Genomic DNA, 19,325 nt, shown 5'->3' on the forward strand with positions numbered 1-19,325 from the left:
CTTCAGTAGGATTCTCAAATGTACTTTTCACCAAAATCATTTGATGTCCATTCATTTCTAATAAAGCATACAAGCAGGAAAAGTAGTGTAATCAATCCATTCTAGGTCTCAATTTATACAATTTAACATTTAAGTACCAGGCACCAAGTTACGTTTGCTCTGCTCGAATTTGGCAGGACCTAAAGACATGACAAGGGGATAAACCAAAGTAGAGTATACTGATTGTTGTACATAAGAACACACGACTGAGGCTAGAACAACGTGCTACATGATACCTGCACAATAGGTTCTTAAGTCAGATTTTAGTACATAAAAAATGGACATGCAATAAATTAACTTATTACTTTAAAACTCAAATACAAATTAATAATCAGAGAGAGGGATCATTAACTTGATAAAACATTTCCTATGCCCACAAAGCATCTCTTTGCCAACAAAAAAAGTGTATTGTAGTACTGACCAGAGATGTGGACTTGAGTCACATGACTTGGACTTGACTTGGACCTAAGTCACAAATTTGATGACTTGTGACTCGACTCGACATAATCAAGGAAGACTTTTGACTTGATTTAGACTTTGACAGGAATGACTCAAAACTTGACTTGGACCTGAGCCCTATGACATGCCAAGTCTTTATACATTCTAAAGGTCAGAGTTGTGACCTAGCTTGAAAGGAGCTTGACGGCCTGTGTTTCTGGCGAGTCTTCAGACTCGCCAGAAACAGCAGTTATGAAGCAGCGGTCACAAAGGGCCCTAGTATGGTCCCTGGAGAATGACAAACAAAATAATATATTTAAAATACCTAACTCACTATTGTTTTAATTACACCCCAAGATATTTATTTTTGGTCAAACAATAAAATATGATAAAATGCCAATGGAAAGTGTCATGTTTTTAATTTTTTTTTTGTTTGTTTTTATTTTTGGAGGGGAGGCAGGGTGAGGAGGTAGCTTAAAGTGAATGTAAATTTAAATGAATAAGTGCCCGGTTTTAAAAAATACTGTAAAAAACAGGGGCACTTTCATTCATTAAAATTTACATTGAAGCATTTTTTTTAAATACTTACCATTTTCTTTAGGAAAACCAGACCGGCGATCCGCCACCCACAGCTCCTCTGTACTTAGTACCGCAATGACAAAACCGGCTTCCTCCAATCATTGCGTGCACCCCAAGACGTCCATCTAGTGAGACCACGCAATGATTAGTTGAAGCCGGTTTCATCATCGATATGCTAAATACAGCATGAGAAGTGGGCGGAGGATCACCGATCTGGTTTTACTAAAGAAAAAGGTAAGTATTAAAAAAACAAAAATGCTTCAATGTAAATTTTAATGAATGAAAGTTCCCCTGTTTTTAATAGTATTTTTAAAAACTGAGCACTCATTCGTTCAAATTTACATTCACTTTAAAATAGTAGTAAAAAAGGTTATACAAAATCTCAGAATGTCACATTCTAAGGTTATTTGTTAAAGTCTGACCCTTATGTGAACACACATGCTGTGACTGACTGCTTAAGAGATTTCTCACCAGGAATTCAATCTACTCACAGAGGACTCATTTCCATAGAGCCGTAATTAGGTTTGCATGCACTCGCAAACCGATAAATATGCTGTCAGAAGCAATATCGTTCACCGACTGCTTCCAACAGCCTGTTATAACTTAATTTCGGCAACCGGACTCCGGCTGCCGAAAACATTCTCGTGTTCCATACAAAGTATCAGAACCCGCTAATCTTTAAATAATACCAGGTTTCCAATGACCGCACAAACCGTTAAGACACTGTCGGAGGCTGCCGATACATTAACAAAAATTGCACCAGGCTCAACTAGGTGTAAAATAAGAAAAAGGTGCTTTTTGAGACCTTTTTCCCATTGAAATCTAATCCGCCTCCAAAAATAAACCCGACACGTCAAAACTCCTCTATCCGCCATCCCCCCACATCGCAACTTATAATAAATGTATTAACCACTAAACCACCAAACCCCACATCGCAACTAACAATAAAAGTTATTAACCTCTAATCCCTACATCGCAAAGTACCTACTTAAACTATTAACCCCTAGTCCGCCATTCCCCCACATTGCAAAGTACCTATTTAAACTATTGACCCCTAGTCCGCCATTCACCCATATCACAATCTACCTATTTAAACTATTAATCCTAATCTGCCATCCCCCCTAAATGCAATCTACCTATTTAAACTATTAACTCCTAATCTGCCACACCCCACAATGCAATCTACCTATTTAAACTATTAACCCCTAATCTGCCATCCCCCACAACTCAATAAACTAATCTAATCACTAAGCCCCCTAGTCTCACCCCCCCTAAATTAACTCCCATTACATAAATTAAAAAAATACTAAATTACAATTAAAATAAAAAATCCTAACATTAATTTAAAAATAAAACCTAAGATTAAATTACAATAATTAAATCTAAAATTACAAAAAATAAAAAAGTCTAAAATTTTGAGAAATAAATAAGCCAAATTATCAAAAATAAAAAATGTAAACCTAATCTTATACCCCAATAAAAATAAAAAGCCCCCAAAATAAAAACACCCCCTAATCTAAGACTAAACTACCAATAGCCCTTAAAAGGGCCTTTTGTAGGGCATTGCCCTAAAGCGATCAGCTCTTTTACCTAAAAATACAAATTAACCCCTAACAGTAAACCCCCAGCGCACCAAACCCCCCAAGATAAAAAAAACTAAGCTACCCATTGCCCCTGAAGGGGCATTTGTATGGGCTTTGCCCTTAAAAGGTACTTTGCGGTGTGGGGGAACGGCGGACTAGGGGTTAATAGTTTAAATAGGTGCTTTGCAATGTGGGGGAATGGCGGTTTAGAGGTTAATAACTTTAATAGATAATTTGTGATACAGGGTTGGCGGATTAGGGGTTAATACATTTATTAGTTATTGCAGTGGGGGGTGGTTGAGAGGTAGATATTGCGCATGCGTTAAGTGTTTGCTTTTAGCAACGGGTAAAATATATGCGCCACACTTGTATGCGGTGCCGTATATGCAATCGAGTGTAAGTGTAGTGTAAGGTCAGGTTACCATAGTAACCTATTGAATTTAAAGAAATCCGGCATTGGGTGGAAGCGTTAACACAATGCTAACTTACACCTACATGAAAAGAGTGACTGAACACAATGCGCTATCATTTTCAATGGAAACCTGGTACCAAAATGGAGCCGTAAATTACTTTTAGCTGCGGCAACTATGGTAGCTTATGGCTCCATTTTTAACAGCTCAATGGAAACAAGCTCAGGGTCGGCTAGTCAGAGCAGTCCATGGAAAGTGAAACTGGGATAAACTAAGTGTTCTCAGTCTGAAGTTTAAAGTAATATAAAATACAAAAGTACAAACAAAAGTGTAACCAAAATCTCATGTTATTATGTATTTGTCTGATAGACTTTTGGCCAATTTAGTCTTTTGCAAGTGCAATCCCTAATAGGGTTAAAAAAAGAACTCTCACTTACATTGACTCTATCTCAAAGTTTGACAGCACAGCATTTTTCAATTACTTGGGTTTTTGGGTACTTGGCAGTTGTTTTATTTCTATAATAATTATGTTACTCTCATTTACCAATAAATACAGTTTTCCCACTGTTTGTCCTTATGTCACAATTTCAAATTTTAAATCTCACATGAAATTAAACTGTTAATTTAAATACCTTCCTGCTATGAATTAGTATACATTATATACAGTAAGTAATACTCCAACTCTATATTATGCAAAGAGTACTAATAACTTGTTGAAAACTTGAAGCTTAAAGCTGAGGACTTAACCTAGACTTGCCTTTGTTGACTTGAGACTTGAATTGGACTTGCCTTTCTTGACTTGGAACTTGACTTGGACTTGCTTATCTTTACTTGGGACGTGACTTGAGACTTGCCTGTTTTGACTCAAGACTTACTTATGACTTGCAAACCAATGACTTGGTCCCACCTCTGGTACTGACACTGGATTAGCTGTAAGTAGACTCCTAGTCAGTTTGGAGCTGATCTGGTAACTGCGAGGCTTTAAGCTTTTAAGTCCTCTTTAAAAGGAAATGAAACCCATTTTTTTCTTTCATGATTCAGATAGAGCATGTGAATTTGAATAACTTTTCAATTTACTTCTATTATCTAATTGATTTTGCTCTCTTGATATCCTTTGTTGAAAAGGATACCTAGGTAGGCTCAGTAGCTGATGATTGGTTAGTGCACATATATGCCTCAGGTTATTGGCCTACACAGTGCATTCAGTTAGTTCCTAGTAGTGCATTTCTGCTTTTTCAAGATAGGATACCAAGAGATTGAAGAAAATGAGATAACAGAACTAAATTGTTAAGTTGTTTAAAACAGTATTCTCTATCTGAATCATAAAAAAAAAAAAGTGTTTTATGTCAATTTAAATTAATTGTATTACCATACATTACCTTGTTTTAATTATGTTGAAACATGACCGGACACATCAAAATGTAATTCCCTTTAAAATGTTTAAAAGTTTACAATTTACTTTCACTGTTTATTTTGCCTCCTTTTCCTTTAATTTAAATTTGTAAATTTGTAGTTTCTCAGCCTCCCTCAGAAAGGCTGGAGAGCAGAAGCCAGGCCCTCCTACCTGCTCTGCATTTATATGCGCAACAGTTGATTTATATCTGTCCCTAGTTAGCCACAGCAACAAAAGTAGCTTTTTAAGGGGTGTGTTCCTCAAATGCAAAACAATGAACACTTTGCTAAAAATAAAACCATTTTAAATAATTATTTTTATGCAGATATTTTGCAATGCAGCAATAAACTTGGATGCACACACACATATATATATAAATACATTATAAATACATTTATTAAACAGTGCTTGTTTGTTAAAAACAAATATGTTACATCAAACATAAAAGAAACAGATTGTGTTAAAAACAGCAAACAAGCTACTTATTTTTTTTTGCAAAAATCTCATTGTAGTCACTGCCCTCAGGGAGCTGACATCTTTTGAACTTAAAGGGACACTGAACCCAAAAATTTTCTTTCATGATTCAGATAGAGCATTACATTTTAAGCAACTTTCTAATTTACTTCTATTATCAAATTTTCTTCATTCTCTTTGTATCTTTATTTGAAATGCAAGAATGTAAGTTTAGATGCCGGCCCATTTTTGGTGAACTACTGGGTTGTTCTTGCTGATTGGTGGATAAATTCATCCACCAATAAAAAAGTTCTGTCCAGAATTCTGAACTTAAAAAAAAAAATTGGTTTCAGTGTCCCTTTAAGTTGTGTTCTGCCTCTTCTGAGCATGAGCAAAACATGCTTACTGTTTCTCTTGCATTTACTAAACATTAAGCCAGCTCAAGTTACTCTAGAAGATTTGACATCAAGCTAGATAAGAAATCCCTTAGATATCCCAGAATCCTTGTAGGACTGTGACAGGAAGTAATGGACACTACACAAATGAAGTAAAAAATTGAATGCAAGTGATGGATTTTTAAGTATAATTACAGGTTTCAAGCATTTTATGGACATATATATGCCTTTATAAGGCAAAGCAGCTAAATAAAAGTTACTTGTACTTGATCTCATTTTTAACAAGCAATTCAGAATTATGGTTTGCAGTTGTGTTTTTATCTCCAGATTCTCTCTTGGAATCATAAGGTCCTTTAACAATCAACTGCATAAAACGCTTCACCAGATGCAGATACTGTATAAATGTTTCACAGCTGCCTAACATGGTGTTCCTCATATTAATAGGATCCAATGACCTAAAGTCACTCCTAAAGAACCCCTTGCCTGGCACATTCCCCTACACAATCAATACTTGATGCACAACTCCTCTCTTACAATAAAACCTCTCTAACACCTAAAACTGCTATCTGAGAGTACAACTGCAGCTGTGGCTTCTTGTTCCAACAGAGAGAAATGTTCACCCCGTGTTTCCATACAGTGAAGTCACAGGGCTAAACAAAACAATATGAAACGTACTCTGCTTGGACTACAAATGGTATTGCCAGCATACATTGTGTTACAACTTATTTACTGGCAACTATTTATATATACATACACACACACTATTATGATGATGAAGATTATTGTAGCACCCCCCAAACCTGAAAGATTCTTTCCTAAATTTGCAAGTTAATGGCTTACATGTCCTTTGTGATCAAATTCAGCTTCTCTAGAGACATCCCTGATAGGTGCACAAATTACATAAGTGATCAAATTCAGCTTCTCTAGAGACAACCCTGATAGGTGCACAAATTACATAAGTGATCAAATTCAGCTTCTCTAGAGACAACCCTGATAGGTGCACAAATTACATAAGTGATCAAATACAGCTTCTCTAGAGACAACCCTGATAGGTGCACAAATTACATAAGTGATCAAATTCAGCTTCTCTAGAGACAACCCTGGTGTACAAATTACATAAGTGATCAAATTCAGCTTCTCTAGCGACAACCCTGGTGCACAAATTACATAAGTGATCAAATTCAGCTTCTCTAGAGACAACCCTGGTGTACAAATTACATAAGTGATCAAATTCAGCTTCTCTAGAGACAACCCTGGTGCACAAATTACATAAGTGATCAAATTCAGCTTCTCTAGAGACAACCCTGGTGTACAAATTACATAAGTGATCAAATTCAACTTCTCTAGAGACAACCCTGGTGTACAAATTACATAAGTGATCAAATTCAGCTTCTCTAGAGACAACCCTGGTGTACAAATTACATAAGTGATCAAATTCAGCTTCTCTAGAGACAACCCTGGTGCACAAATTACATAAGTGATCAAATTCAGCTTCTCTAGAGACAACCCTGGTGCACAAATTACATAAGTGATCAAATTCAGCTTCTCTAGAGGCAACCCTGGTGCACAAATTACATAAGTGATCAAATTCAGCTTCTCTAGAGACAACCCTGGTGTACAAATTACATAAGTGATCAAATTCAGCTTCTCTAGAGACAACCCTGGTGCACAAATGACATAAGTGATCAAATTCAGCTTCTCTAGAGACAACCCTGGTGCACAAATTACATAAGTGATCAAATTCAGCTTCTCTAGAGACAACCCTGGTGCACAAATTACATAAGTGATCAAATTCAGCTTCTCTAGAGACAACCCTGGTGCACAAATTACATAAGTGATCAAATTCAGCTTCTCTAGAGGCAACCCTGGTGCACAAATTACATAAGTGATCAAATTCAGCTTCTCTAGAGACAACCCTGGTGCACAAATTACATAAGTGATCAAATTCAGCTTCTCTAGAGACAACCCTGGTGTACAAATTACATAAGTGATCAAATTCAGCTTCTCTAGAGACAACCCTGGTGCACAAATTACATAAGTGATCAAATTCAGCTTCTCTAGAGACAACCCTGGTGCACAAATTACATAAGTGATCAAATTCAGCTTCTCTAGAGGCAACCCTGGTGCACAAATTACATAAGTGATCAAATTCAGCTTCTCTAGAGACAACCCTGGTGTACAAATTACATAAGTGATCAAATTCAGCTTCTCTAGAGACATCCCTGATAGGTGCACAAATTACATAAGTGATCAAATTCAGCTTCTCTAGAGACAACCCTGGTGCACAAATTACATAAGTGATCAAATTCAGCTTCTCTAGAGACAACCCTGATAGGTGCACAAATTACATAAGTGATCAAATTCAGCTTCTCTAGAGACAACCCTGGTGCACAAATTACATAAGTGATCAAATTCAGCTTCTCTAGAGACAACCCTGGTGCACAAATTACATAAGTGATCAAATTCAGCTTCTCTAGAGACAACCCTGGTGCACAAATTACATAAGTGATCAAATTCAGCTTCTCTAGAGACAACCCTGGTGTACAAATTACATAAGTGATCAAATTCAGCTTCTCTAGAGACAACCCTGGTGCACAAATTACATAAGTGATCAAATTCAGCTTCTCTAGAGACAACCCTGGTGCACAAATTACATAAGTGATCAAATTCAGCTTCTCTAGAGACAACCCTGGTGCACAAATTACATAAGTGATCAAATTCAGCTTCTCTAGAGGCAACCCTGGTGCACAAATTACATAAGTGATCAAATTCAGCTTCTCTAGAGACATCCCTGATAGGTGCACAAATTACATAAGTGATCAAATTCAGCTTCTCTAGAGACATCCCTGATAGGTGCACAAATTACATAAGTGATCAAATTCAGCTTCTCTAGAGACAACCCTGGTGCACAAATTACATAAGTTAGTAGTGAGTAAATCTTGTCATGCAATATTTACATCTGTAATGTATTGACCATTTCATCTACACCATTATAAATTATGAATAAAGAGTTACATATATGTCAAATTTAAATTTAGTAACTACCCATATAATGTCCATTAGCATAGAATCACAGTCTACCCCATTTTCAATGTTTACTAGAACATAAACGTCATCTTGTGTTTGTACCATTGAATATTCTGGTAATTATTCTCACTGTATTCCTTGGTAATATGATAAAATATACTATAAACATCTTACCTTATCTTGGAATAATATCATGAAATATCCCATAAACAAAATTCCTTCTATGTCCCATAAATCGTTGCACATAGGAAAAATGAAATCCTGTGACTCCTATGATAATTTCCCAGCAGCTAAAATGACAATTCTTTTAGGTTTTCAGAGTAGAGCTAGTCTGAAACGTGCAGATAATCATTTGCATCACGTATTTCATGCTGCACAAAATATCACTCCTTCTCCCTGATATTTGCCAAATTTTCTAATTTGAAGCAACTGTGATCCAGTAACAAAAGTCCCTTTCCCCAAAGAGATTTGTTCACTTGTTTAGTAATGAATAAGAAAGAAAATGTTCCCTCTGTTTTCCCTAACAGCATATCTGTCTTCTATTTACATTAATACACATAGTCACAGATAACATAGTGCAGCTTTAAATCTCACTAAACTGAGGTCAGTAAGTTACTCTAGCAGCTGGGAGGGATTATAAATAGAGAAACAGGGCTGAATTTATTCTGAATTTCCTAGTACAGGGTAATGTTTCATATTAGAAAAAAAGTGAGAGATGTAGTAGAGCGCAGGCGTCAAGGATACCAGACTCCTTACAAAAGAATAGATCCTTCATCTATTCGAAAACCAAGTGTACAAGTGGGAAAGGTGTAAAGGCACTAAGAAAGCTAAAGGTATCAGGGATATAAAGGTGTATAATAGTGTTCTAACTCAGAAGTGAAAGAAATGTGTTTTATATATATATATAATATGTGAGAAACTATACAAATAAACAATCTTATGAACAATATCCGATAAAACTAATAGAAATGTATTAAATAAAGATAAAAGGCATCAAAAATAAAAAAATTGGGAAAGAGAATGAGCACCAAAAAAGGATAAATTAAACGTAGGGACGTCTCCCTAATAAATGGACACAATCTAAAAAAGACAACAGAATTGTTTGGATAAAATCTAAAATCACGATCTAAAATATAGGCATATGGTTCTCAAGCTGTATGTAGTAACAAAAGATAAGCATAAATATGGGATAATGTTTCATATTGTTCTGCTTTTATATCTATTTTTTCATTAGGTTGTAGGTTTGGGACTATGGTGATGATAAAAAAACACTTTTTGTCATGGTTACTGGACAAAACTGATCTTTAAAGGGACAGTCTACTCCATATTTTTTATTGTTTAAAAAGATAGCTAATCCCTTTATTACCCATTCCCCAGTTTTGCGTAACCAACACCGTTATATTACTACACTTCTCACCTCTGTGATTACCTTATTTCTAAGCTTCTTCAGACTGCCCCCTTATCTCAGTTCTTTTGACAGACTTGCATTTAGCCAATCTGTGCTGACTCTTAAATAACTCCACAGGAGTGAGCACAATGTTTATCTTTATGCCAGACATGAGCTAGTAGTGTCTAACTGTCAAAAAAATGTCAAATGCTCTGAGATAAGAGGCAGTTCAATGGCTTAGCAATTAGCATATTAACCTACCTAGGTTTAGCTTTCCACAAAGAATACCAAGAGAACAGAGCAAATGTGATGATACAAGTAAATTGGAAAGTTGCTTAAAACTGCATGCCCTGTCTGAATCATGAAAGTTTAATTTTGACTAGACTGTTCCTTTAATTACAATTTCAATTAGAACAAACCCCTATACCAAAAAGACTGCATATTTTCAAAAAGAAATCACATTTATTTGAAATGCATGATGGTGAACAAAATGCAAGGACTCGTCGTAAGATGCATTTCTTACTGTTTAATTAATTGAAATAGTTAAAATCAGTTTAGTGCTTCTTAAACCCTTCTTGCACTTAAGAAAACAGGTATCTGCTGTGAGTGTCACTACATCTGGGCATGAGAATCTACTGATAACCCATTCAATACTGGGTTAGATTTAAATACACAATATAGCTAATCAGCAGCACTTTAAATTTCATACAGACCTTTATTAACTGTGTCATAGGCAAACAAACAATGGCCTCTATTTATCAAGCCGTCAACCGCAAATACGCTGGAATTCCGCAGCATATTGTGGCGAGCCTGATTCGCCTTAGTTATCAAACCCTACAGACCGGCAAAAGTAGAATTTTGTGACGTAACATACGATCCGCCGGTCTCAGTCCGACACAGATCGATGGTTACGTCACTACAGATGTTTCGAACGCAAGTTCGGCACTATCTAACTACTTTTGCTAGTTATCAAATAACTAGCAGGTAAGCTCGGCACTATTCCGGCCCAGTGTACCTGGTTTTCAATCCGCCGCCCTGGAGGCCGCGGATGCCATAGGAATCAATGGGAGTTGGAAAGCAGCAAAGCTCATGTTCGCTGCTGCCCAATATCCCATTGATTCCTATGGGAATGTCTACACCTAACACCCTAACATGTACCCCGAGTCTAAACACCCCTAATCTGCCCCCCCTACACCGCCGCCACCTACATTATAATTATTAACCCCTAAGCCGCTGCTCCCGGACCCCGACGCAACTAAATAAAGTATTTAACCCCTAAACCGCCGCTCCCGGACCGCAACGCAACTAAATAAAGTATTTAACCCGCCGCCACCTACATTATACTTATTAACCCCTAATCTGCCCCCCTACACCGCCGCCATTATATTAAATGTATTAACTCCTAAACCTAAGTCCAACCCTAACACCCACTAACTAAATATAATTTAACTAAATCTAAATAAATAATACCTATTTAAAACTAAATACTTACCTGTAAAATAAACCCTAATCTAGCTACAATATAACTAATAGTTACATTGGTGCTATTTTAGGATTTATTTATATTTTACAGGCAAGTTTGCATTTATTTTAACTAGGTAGAATAGTTTTTAAATAGTTATTAACTAATTAATAACTACTTAGCTAAAATAAATACAAAATTACCTGTAAAATAAAACCTAACCTAAGTTACAATTACACCTAACACTACACTATCATTAAATTAATTACCTACATTAACTACAATTAAATAAAATTATCTAAAGTACAAAAAACAAACAAACACTAAATTACAGAAAATAATAAAATAATTACAATTTTTTTAAACTAATTACACCTAATCTAATCCCCCTAATAAAATAAAAAAGCCCCTCAAAATAATAAAAAGCCCTACCATATACTAAATTACGAATAGCCCTTAAAAGGGCCTTTTGCGGGGCATTACCCCAAAATAATCAGCTCTTTTACCTGAAAAAAAAGTACAATACCCCCCCAACATTAAAACCCACCACCCACACACCCAACCCTACTCTAAAACCACCCAATCCCCCCTTAAAAAACACTAACCCCTTGAAGATCACCCTACCTTGAGATGTCTTCACCGAGCCGGGCCAAAGTCCTCCACGAAGACGGGCAGAAGTCTTCATCCAAGCCGGCCGCAAGAGGTCCTCCAGACGGCCGAAGTCTTCATCCAGGCAGCATCTTCTATCTTCATGCATCCGGCACGGAGCGGGTCCATCTTCAAGCCATCCAACGTGGAGCATCCTCTTCCAACGACATCCGACGACTGAATGAAGGTACCTTTAAGTGACGTCATCCAAGATGGCGTTCCTTGAATTCCGATTGGCTGATAGAATTCTATCAGCCAATCGGAATTAAGGTAGGAAAAATCCTATTGGCTGATGCAGTCAGCCGATAGGATTGAAGTTCAATCCTATTGGCTGATCCAATCAGCCAATAGGATTGAGCTCGCATTCTATTGGCTGATTGGAACAGCCAATAGAATGCGAGCTCAATCCTATTGGAGTTGTTCCTATGATACAGGCATTACAAATTTTGCTTTTCTTGTTTCCTGTGGTGTTGTAAGAACTCTGCAAGGAGTTTTTGAGTCCAGAGTGGAGCTACTGAGCAGTGGAGCAAATGATAAGCAAATAAGAGTAGTAAATACCAGTTCGAAGGTCAGGGCAGACAGAAGGCAAGCCGGGTCAAAAAGTCCTAAAGGCAAGCCGGGTCAAACCCAAAGAATCAGTCTGAATAAAAGGAGTCAGGAAAAAGCACAGTCAAAAAGGCAAGCCGAGGTCCAAAAATCAGGGAGTCCAAAATAGAATCAGGAAGACAGGAAACCAGGTTACTAGGAAACTGGAACACCAGGAGAAAAGTAGCTAGGCTGACTAAAACATCCAAGCAATGATTGGGTGAATTCCTGGGGCTTATTTAGGGCTATCCTGTCAGATGAACAGCAGCAAAGGTAAAAGGAATCTCTGTGGGATCAAGTGGGCAAAGTTATGTTGCGTTTCGAGTTAAGCCCCGCCCCTTGTCCCGCCACCTTGAACATCCACGAATATCGTGCAAGGAAGGAGGCGGGGCTAGATGGCAGTTACCATCTTGGCTTACAACATGTGGCTGGCTGGAGGACAGGGCCGGACTGGGAAATCAGACCGGCCCTGGAAATTTGTATAGACTGGCCCAGCCATGCCCCCTTCAGCCACGCCCCCTCCAGCATGAATTATAAAACAAAATACAGAGTTCTGATTATCTTTATGGCAATTAAGATTGCATTTATATGATGCCAACAGTATGCAGTGACTGAATGGGATGACCTCAGAACTTCCTAAACACTAATTTTAAAGATAAGTGGTTGAGTAATGAGTTGATAATTTCGGTAAGGGTCTCTTTAGTCTCAAATTATATATATATATTTTTTTTTATTTAGCAGTAAGGTCAAACTGTCTAAAATGGAACAGACACTAGACATAGACCCACACTCTCACTGACATCCTCAGGAAACCCACACACAAAGATACACACACTTACACTGGCCTGGCACCCACAGAAAACACACTCAAAGACACACATACTCACACTAACACCCACAGAAAAGAAATACACACACAAAGACACACACACACACTGTGACACCCACAGAAATTGTACATAGATAGAATGTGAGATCAGTTGCAGTTTTATAAAAAAAAATGTGTTTTTGTTATGGCAACCCAGTAATATTAACTTTAAAAAACTAAAATGAGCTTTAGGGACCAAATTACACATTTAGATACTGGGGGGGGGGGGGGGGATACAGTATTTTTTCCTCTGCTTAATGTGGGGCAGTGGCCTTAGCCTACCTTTATCCTTTCTATTTTTATCCTTTCTGCAGCAGGGTGGCAAGCTAGCAGCAGCAGGTATCCCTCCCTTCTCCTCCAGCCCAGTGAGTGTGCAACTGGTCAGTTTATTCCATAATGCCCTTAATTACTTAATTATAGGACCAGACCAGTCACTTCCCGGCAGGGCCGGTACTAGACTATTTTGTACCCTAGGCAAGACCAGATACTTGTGCCTCCCCCTTACATACAGTACATTTGTTACACTTTACTATAATACACCTAAGTGTCATTGCATGACCTGCTGGACACCCTAATGCAGGTAAGTAACTGACAGTAGCTCACAAAACACAGTCCTTTACTCCTTGGCTTTTAATGACATACAAAATATGGATTAAAGGGACGCTCTAGTGCATATTATTATTATTAATAATAATAATAAAAATGATTATAAACTTAAAAAATAGCCCTAGGTGAAATGGTATGTTTCCTACCACTGCCCTTACTGTTTGTGTGAGGAGCAGAAAGGGTGATCTGGGGGATGTGTGATGTGTGTGTAGGGCAGGTAGGGTGAGCAGGGGGCTGTGTGTGTGAGAGGGAAAGGCAGGTAGGGTGAACAGGGGGCTGTTTGTGTAAGAGGGGTGTCACTCACAGTATATACACAATACATAGATTGTCACTGTATGTATTGCAAGGGGACTGTCACTAACAGTATATAAAGCATGGGGCTGTCACTCACACAACATATACATAATATTGGGTTTATCACCTGTTTGCATGTCAGGGGGACTGTCACTCAGAGTATATACGCAATATGGGAAATATATTTATCTCAAACTATGAGCCTTAAGGGCAATTATAACTTAGTATGAAGCTGCCACTTACTTGATTTGCCAGTGATGGCTCTCAGCAGCACTATCCTGGTTAGCCAGAAGCTGCGGAGCCACTGAGGTCTCAACTGGTGTCTGAGTTGCCCCATTTACCTTGCACCTCCGCAAAATAGGTTCTCCTGTACACGTCTCTGAAGTGCCCATGGGTGCCGCCATCTTATCAGCACACCGTGCGCATGCTCCACAGTGTCAGGCTGAATAGGGATTGTGTCCAGTATGCAGTGAAGAGGGAAAGAGCCGTGTGGTTGAGGGACTGTGTGGTACAGGGGTGTAAAGGAGAAAAGGGGAATGTGGTATAGAGGGATAAAGGTAAAGAGGGAAAGTGTGGTATAGAGGGATAAAGAAGAGGAGGGGGAGTATCATACTTGCGGAGTCTGGAGAACCCGAGTTGGGGCCGGCTGCACCCTAGGCAGCAGTGCACTCTAGGCGGCTGCCAAGCTTGCCTAGTGGGAGCACCGGCCCTGCTTCCCGGGCACTATATTGTCCCAGCCACCTTCGCCCCATAACCAATCAAAAGTAAAAAGAAACTTTAAGTGAGGCTATCCTGCAGGTGTGGAGAGTCGGTTGGGCCGGGATGAATGGGAGTGCATGATAACATCATCAACAGCCTGGCCCGCCCCTTCCCTCCCGGCCCATTCACTAACCTTTCACATCTGCTCCAGCTTTAACTGCATGCAGGATCGCTGCGCTCCCTCGCACATCCGACGACTGAATGAAGGTACCTTTAAGTGACGTCATCCAAGATGGCGTTCCTTGAATTCCGATTGGCTGATAGAATTCTATCAGCCAATCGGAATTAAGGTAGGAAAAATCCTATTGGCTGATGCAGTCAGCCGATAGGATTGAAGTTCAATCCTATTGGCTGATCCAATCAGCCAATAGGATTGAGCTCGCATTCTATTGGCTGATTGGAACAGCCAATAGAATGCGAGCTCAATCCTATTGGAGTTGTTCCTATGATACAGGCATTACAAATTTTGCTTTTCTTGTTTCCTGTGGTGTTGTAAGAACTCTGCAAGGAGTTTTTGAGTCCAGAGTGGAGCTACTGAGCAGTGGAGCAAATGATAAGCAAATAAGAGTAGTAAATACCAGTTCGAAGGTCAGGGCAGACAGAAGGCAAGCCGGGTCAAAAAGTCCTAAAGGCAAGCCGGGTCAAACCCAAAGAATCAGTCTGAATAAAAGGAGTCAGGAAAAAGCACAGTCAAAAAGGCAAGCCGAGGTCCAAAAATCAGGGAGTCCAAAATAGAATCAGGAAGACAGGAAACCAGGTTACTAGGAAACTGGAACACCAGGAGAAAAGTAGCTAGGCTGACTAAAACATCCAAGCAATGATTGGGTGAATTCCTGGGGCTTATTTAGGGCTATCCTGTCAGATGAACAGCAGCAAAGGTAAAAGGAATCTCTGTGGGATCAAGTGGGCAAAGTTATGTTGCGTTTCGAGTTAAGCCCCGCCCCTTGTCCCGCCACCTTGAACATCCACGAATATCGTGCAAGGAAGGAGGCGGGGCTAGATGGCAGTTACCATCTTGGCTTACAACATGTGGCTGGCTGGAGGACAGGGCCGGACTGGGAAATCAGACCGGCCCTGGAAATTTGTATAGACTGGCCCAGCCATGCCCCCTTCAGCCACGCCCCCTCCAGCATGAATTATAAAACAAAATACAGAGTTCTGATTATCTTTATGGCAATTAAGATTGCATTTATATGATGCCAACAGTATGCAGTGACTGAATGGGATGACCTCAGAACTTCCTAAACACTAATTTTAAAGATAAGTGGTTGAGTAATGAGTTGATAATTTCGGTAAGGGTCTCTTTAGTCTCAAATTATATATATATATTTTTTTTTATTTAGCAGTAAGGTCAAACTGTCTAAAATGGAACAGACACTAGACATAGACCCACACTCTCACTGACATCCTCAGGAAACCCACACACAAAGATACACACACTTACACTGGCCTGGCACCCACAGAAAACACACTCAAAGACACACATACTCACACTAACACCCACAGAAAAGAAATACACACACAAAGACACACACACACACTGTGACACCCACAGAAATTGTACATAGATAGAATGTGAGATCAGTTGCAGTTTTATAAAAAAAAATGTGTTTTTGTTATGGCAACCCAGTAATATTAACTTTAAAAAACTAAAATGAGCTTTAGGGACCAAATTACACATTTAGATACTGGGGGGGGGGGGGATACAGTATTTTTTCCTCTGCTTAATGTGGGGCAGTGGCCTTAGCCTACCTTTATCCTTTCTATTTTTATCCTTTCTGCAGCAGGGTGGCAAGCTAGCAGCAGCAGGTATCCCTCCCTTCTCCTCCAGCCCAGTGAGTGTGCAACTGGTCAGTTTATTCCATAATGCCCTTAATTACTTAATTATAGGACCAGACCAGTCACTTCCCGGCAGGGCCGGTACTAGACTATTTTGTACCCTAGGCAAGACCAGATACTTGTGCCTCCCCCTTACATACAGTACATTTGTTACACTTTACTATAATACACCTAAGTGTCATTGCATGACCTGCTGGACACCCTAATGCAGGTAAGTAACTGACAGTAGCTCACAAAACACAGTCCTTTACTCCTTGGCTTTTAATGACATACAAAATATGGATTAAAGGGACGCTCTAGTGCATATTATTATTATTAATAATAATAATAAAAATGATTATAAACTTAAAAAATAGCCCTAGGTGAAATGGTATGTTTCCTACCACTGCCCTTACTGTTTGTGTGAGGAGCAGAAAGGGTGATCTGGGGGATGTGTGATGTGTGTGTAGGGCAGGTAGGGTGAGCAGGGGGCTGTGTGTGTGAGAGGGAAAGGCAGGTAGGGTGAACAGGGGGCTGTTTGTGTAAGAGGGGTGTCACTCACAGTATATACACAATACATAGATTGTCACTGTATGTATTGCAAGGGGACTGTCACTAACAGTATATAAAGCATGGGGCTGTCACTCACACAACATATACATAATATTGGGTTTATCACCTGTTTGCATGTCAGGGGGACTGTCACTCAGAGTATATACGCAATATGGGAAATATATTTATCTCAAACTATGAGCCTTAAGGGCAATTATAACTTAGTATGAAGCTGCCACTTACTTGATTTGCCAGTGATGGCTCTCAGCAGCACTATCCTGGTTAGCCAGAAGCTGCGGAGCCACTGAGGTCTCAACTGGTGTCTGAGTTGCCCCATTTACCTTGCACCTCCGCAAAATAGGTTCTCCTGTACACGTCTCTGAAGTGCCCATGGGTGCCGCCATCTTATCAGCACACCGTGCGCATGCTCCACAGTGTCAGGCTGAATAGGGATTGTGTCCAGTATGCAGCGAAGAGGGAAAGAGCCGTGTGGTTGAGGGACTGTGTGGTACAGGGGTGTAAAGGAGAAAAGGGGAATGTGGTATAGAGGGATAAAGGTAAAGAGGGAAAGTGTGGTATAGAGGGATAAAGAAGAGGAGGGGGAGTATCATACTTGCGGAGTCTGGAGAACCCGAGTTGGGGCCGGCTGCACCCTAGGCAGCAGTGCACTCTAGGCGGCTGCCAAGCTTGCCTAGTGGGAGCACCGGCCCTGCTTCCCGGGCACTATATTGTCCCAGCCACCTTCGCCCCATAACCAATCAAAAGTAAAAAGAAACTTTAAGTGAGGCTATCCTGCAGGTGTGGAGAGTCGGTTGGGCCGGGATGAATGGGAGTGCATGATAACATCATCAACAGCCTGGCCCGCCCCTTCCCTCCCGGCCCATTCACTAACCTTTCACATCTGCTCCAGCTTTAACTGCATGCAGGATCGCTGCGCTCCCTCGCACAACCGTGCCAACAAGTTGCTTGCTTGCAAATTGCTGCTCTCTCTCCACTTCAGCTGAGCAGCATCTGCTGGCCAGCGGCCCGCTGGGATTTTTGCTGGTATCCCGGCGGCCTAATCCGGCTCTGCTGGAGGAAGGTAAATCCGGCTGTGAATGCAATTAGGACAGACCCCCTGAGACCTGTGGAGGAACTCTGGTAAGTGCAGGTTGCATGGCTGTCTGACAGGTGTTTATATAACCCACAAATAATTTGTAATTAGAACAAAGAGGCTCATACAAAATGTGAATACTTTGGACTCCAACCATATAAATTATATAGGGCCAGATTACAAGTGTAGCGCTAATTAACACTCCCACTCAAGCGTTAATTGCGATAGAAGTAAGCTTCTTGTGCGCATCGGGTTGCGCTCGTATTATGAGAAAGTAATACATATTTCTACATATATCTGATTTTTTTTTGGTAAAATATATACTTATACCTATATACAGTATATATATATACACACATGATTATATATAGGTAGTTATATATATATATATATATATATATATATATACAGATATATATAGGAATACCTATTTAAAAATACTAAAAAAAACATTAGAATGTGATGTATTTACAGTAAGTACGTAGTTAAAACCTTTATTTAATGTGTTGTCATTATTTCTTCTTAACTACAAAGGGCTCCAATGCACTAATATATATATATAAATATATGTCTATTTATGTGTACATATGTATTTATTTGTTTATATGTGTATACGTCTGTAAATACATATATACACATATAAATACATAAATTCTTATGTACTCATATATATATATACACATACATATACATCTTTAGACATGCATATGTATATACCTCTATGTCAAAGCCCTTTACATGCCTTTTTTCCCCCAAAAACTGAGACCTCATATCTTTAAGCCCTTATAAGTTTTGTGTGCAATATTTTCTGTGAATATTTTTTTATTAAATAGTATTATCATGAGTGTAACTTAAATTTTGTATGTGTTTTGTGCAACTTTTTTGTTTTGCGAAACAGTTAACCAGAAAACTGAAATTGTGATAATCATTCTAGCG

At 39.1% G+C, this 19,325-nt stretch overlaps 1 protein-coding gene across 1 annotated transcript in view; it reads right to left on the bottom strand.

Moving 5' to 3' along the window:
• Nucleotides 1-8,905, bottom strand: part of C1QTNF7 (C1q and TNF related 7) — a 270,844-nt gene extending 261,939 nt beyond the window's left edge. Inside the window, exon 1 of the mRNA XM_053704127.1 lies at nt 8,492-8,905. The gene's annotated coding sequence lies outside the window, so the exon portion shown is untranslated. The remainder of the gene's footprint in view (nt 1-8,491) is intronic.
• Nucleotides 8,906-19,325: the final 10,420 nt, after the last annotated feature.

Source organism: Bombina bombina, chromosome 2, assembly GCF_027579735.1.
Source record: "Bombina bombina isolate aBomBom1 chromosome 2, aBomBom1.pri, whole genome shotgun sequence".
NCBI lineage: Eukaryota > Metazoa > Chordata > Amphibia > Anura > Bombinatoridae > Bombina > Bombina bombina.